Genomic DNA, 4,534 nt, shown 5'->3' on the forward strand with positions numbered 1-4,534 from the left:
CTCCTTAGTCTCTCCTTCACACACCATGGATGCTTAAGACTGTCACTGAAGGAGCTATTATTTATAGTGTTTACACTTTATTTATTAAGACTGTTTCTATCATGTCATCTTACTACAAACATTAATTTGAACTGTGTCATCACTACATGACATCTGTGATTGCTGATGGAGCATGTGAGGTGGAATTTCATGTTCTCTGGCATATGATATTGATCTAATAGTTGCCAAACTTAGCTCAACTAGTATTAGCTCGTTAGCATCTCATTATCTAGCAAAGAGTTGCCAAGGAACGCCATTCAGTTAGCCTAACATCAACAGGTGTTGGCAGAAAATACGCTCTTATTTTAGCTTATTTACTGAACCAACCGACTCACCGTTCACACTCGGCGCTCCGGTGTGGAGCGCTAACGGTGACACGCGTGTATGTGTCATTCCCTCACGAACTGCTGTGAACTGTACGGTGACGCGCCCCCATAAAGTCAGTGGAGAGAGCGGCGCTGGGGACGACCAATCACATGTTACCAAAATAACAGTAGAGCCAATCGATGAGCAATACGAGATTAGAGGCGGGACGTATGGTAGACACCAACGATTGTTAACCCTTTGTGTACCATATTGAGCGGACGCCGACAGCCAGTGTTTATATTGGTAGGGACAGTACAGAAGGGGCTGAATTACCTTTAGTTAACACTCATATATTAGATATGATCAATATATCCTTATTAACAGGCTATGTACCACAGTCTTTTAAGGTAGCTGCATAGGCGTAGGATTTGGCTAATTTTCGATATTTTAGCTAATACGCTAGAAACGGCATTTTTAGGACGGTAGGTTTGTTTGCGGCTTGTAAAATAGGGTCGTAAAAAGATAGATCTACTGAATATATCTAATATCTAGTAAAGCTGAACCGGTAATGACACTGCACCTTGATGAACGACGTTAAGAAAAAAAGCAAGGATGTCGGCTAATTTCAGATATTTTAGATCGTACTCTAAAAACTGCGTTTTTGGGACGGTAGGCTTTTTGCGGCTTGTTGTAAAATAGAGTCGTAAAAACATACATCTACTGAATATATCAAATGTCTAGTAAAGCCGAACTAATAATGACACTGACACATAAAAACTAAGGATGATGGTTAATTTCAGATAATTTAGCTAGTACTGTAGAAACGGCATTTTTGGGACTGAATATTTGAATAGGCCTATATCAAATATCTAGTACAGCCGAACTATCATGTTACTATTATTATTGGTGGGAAATTATAACAGAGGAATATATTTGCCGTTTTAATATCAAGAACACTTTCGTGTTTTTGTGTGTATACAGGACGTTATTGAATCAGGGAATTTGTGTGTACACCACGACAAAGGATCCTAATTGACTTCACATTGGCATTGTTTCCGTGGTACCGGCACGTAATTTCAACCCATTACGTGCTACCACCACGGAATGCGGTGTTAAGAGGTCGTGGTCATTTTGCGTATTTCTGTGAGATCAGGTTGGGCATATCTCACTCTCTCCAGCATGTGTGTGTTCTTGTGTGTCGTGTTCTTGTGTGTCTGTTTATCAGAGCGAAAGAGAGAGCGATCGAGAGAGAGAGAGAGCAGCTGCACGCATCAATGAAAGCACTTGGCAGAAAGGAATTAATTAATAATAATAATCATTGTCGGAGTCGCGCTCGGCCCGTGCAGGGCTCTACTCGAGAGTGTGTAGTGCTGTCCTTGGTGCTGAACAGAAAATCAGCGCAGTAGAAAACAGAAGAAGCCTGGAGGGGGTGTGCACAGAAGAAGCCTGGAGGGGGTGTGCAGGCGAAGACGGGTCGAACTAACGGGACCTCCCATTGGTTCGACTTCCTATTGGTCCGACCCAGTCGGACAGATGGGAGGTCGAACCAATGGGAGGTCGGACCAATGGGACTCTCTATCGGTCCGACCTACGGCCTAGTCGGACAACGGTTCTATTGTAATAGGATAAGAAAAACAGCACTATGTCATGTTTATGGGAGGTCGAACCAATGGGAGGTCGGACCTATGGGCAGTTCCCAAGAAACCTGGGGTTGTTCTTATTTTCTTCTGTTAATGGTGAGTAATAGTTTGCTCTGGCATTGCGGAGGCCCCTCTTATACGTTTTGAGACTGTCTGCCCAACAGGCCTGGAATTTCGTCATTTTAGGGGCAAGGCCACTTGGCCTTTCGCGTTGTCAATTTTTTGAGGGCACACACAGGGTAGCGAGGCCACACAGTAAAACAATGATTTTAAGTCCACGTCCAAAATGAATTTAATTTAAGGACTAAGGATGTATAACTATCTGTGAAATGAATAAATAAAACAAGCTCAAGTAATAATATTGAGTATAATAAGTAATAATGTGATTTATTTCATAGCACTAATAAACCCAATGTGTTTTAAATATAGAACGTAAGTTATACCTATAACTATGGATCTATGAGACCAAACGATGACCGTCACCACGGTCTTCACCTTGAATGATGCCATCCTACTACCTGTCCTTGAGACCTTATGTCAACAAAGTCATGTGACTGACCTTAGGAGGCTTGACTCGTAGTCTATAGTATCCGGGTGACACTGCCTCCTCCTCTTGCCTGGAACGCCTCAGCCCGTTCTGCACGACAAGAGAATGGTGACAGTCATCGTTTGGTCTCATAGATCCATAGTTATAGGTATAACTTACGATCTATTTCGACCTCACTCAGACCGTCACCACGGTCTTCACCTTGGATGACTCATACCATCAGGGTCGTTAAGAACGGAGGACCCCACGTCGTCACAACTCCGTCCAGCAGTAGCTGAAAGCACAGCCACACCCAGAGGTGCTGGTGCCGCCACGTTGACCCTGTAAAACCGGGAGAAAGTACATGGAGTGTTCCAAGATGCAGCAGCACAAATTTCTGCCATAGACACACCCCTTAAAGCAGCCCAGGAGGTTGCCATACTCCTAGTAGAGTGTGCCACCAGATTACCAGGGACAGGGAGACTCTGCCCGTCATAAGCCTGTGAGATGGTGTCCACCACCCAGTGTGACAAGCGTTGTTTGGACACAGCAGAACCTAGTTTGTTACCACCATAAGATACAAATAGTTGTGAGTGTGAGGTTCTCAGAGATTGGGTGCGTGCCAAATAACCCCCTAGGCTCCTCACTGGACACAATGTGTGCATGTCCCTCTCTCCAGAAGTCAGCCTTGGCTGAAATGAGCTGATCTCAAGGACTTGATTCACTGTCCTAGAGTTCACTACCTTAGGAAGGAATGCCGGATTAGGCCACAAAGACAACCCCGTGCCATCAGCCTTCCATCGCAAACACTGCTCACTGACAGATAAAGCATGTAGTTCACTGACTCTTTTGGCTGAACAAATTGCCAGCAGGAACAAAGTCTTATGAGACAGAGACTTCAAATCCGCCTGCTCAATGGTTCATAAGGTGCTTGAGTCAGTGACCTCAAGACCAAAGGGAGATCCCATGATGGAGCCCTCAGCAACCTGGCCGGACGCAACCGATACACACCCTTAATAAACTGAGAGACCAAGGGGTGTCTCCCTACTGAGACTCCCCCCACTGGCTCATGAAAGCAAGAAATTGCAACTGAATACACCCTTATCATACTAGACGCCTTTCCTGAATCCAAAAGAGACTGCAGGTAGCGCAATACCAGGTGAACAGAACAAGTGGCCGGGTTTACATGCTGCCTGTGACACCAGTCAGAGAACACCCTCCATTTCTGACTGTAGCTAGCCCGAGTGGAAGGAGCTCTGGCACTACATATTGTCTGCATAACTGCCTCATCTAACTCCTCAGGCTGGGGCTGCAGATCGGCCATGGCCACAACTGCAGAGTTGCTGGTTTGGGGTGCCAGATCTGACCGTCCGCTTGCGACAGCAGATCCACCCTGACAGGCAGGGGCCATGGCAGTCCATGGCAGTGAAGAAGACGGAGAAGAGCCGGGAACCAAGGTCTCCCTGGCCACCTGGGAGCTATCAGTAGAACCCTGTAATGTCCTGTCGCCACCCTGTGGAGGACATGGGGAATCAGAGGCAACGGGGGAAAAGCGTACAACAAGCCTGTCAACCACTCCTGCGATAGTGCATCTATTCCCAGGGGAGCTCCTTGAGGCTCCAGAGAGAACCACTCCTCGCAGTGTGTCGTCCTCGCTGACGCAAAGAGATCGGTCTGTGCCCTGCCGAATCGGGAACCAGAGCCATGCCACTACCTCTGGGTGCAACCCCCAGTCGCCGGGAAGGGGTCCCGTCCTGGACAGGAGATCGGCTGCCTGATTGTGAACCCCCGGGATGAAAATGGCCCTGAGGGATGCTAGACGGGGAAATGCCCACAACAAAAGTTCCCTGGTCGCCTGTAGACACCGGAGAGACCTGGTGCCCCCTTGATGATTGATGTGGTAGACAGTGGAAGAGTTGTCTGACCTCACCAAGACATGCTTGCCCCTGATAAAGGGGAGAAGTCCCATCAACGCCAGGTGGACTGCCCTCAATTCCAACAGGTTGATGTGTTGGCCCCCCCA

This window comes from Epinephelus moara, chromosome 9 (genome assembly GCF_006386435.1).
Source record: "Epinephelus moara isolate mb chromosome 9, YSFRI_EMoa_1.0, whole genome shotgun sequence".
NCBI classification, from domain to species: domain Eukaryota; kingdom Metazoa; phylum Chordata; class Actinopteri; order Perciformes; family Serranidae; genus Epinephelus; species Epinephelus moara.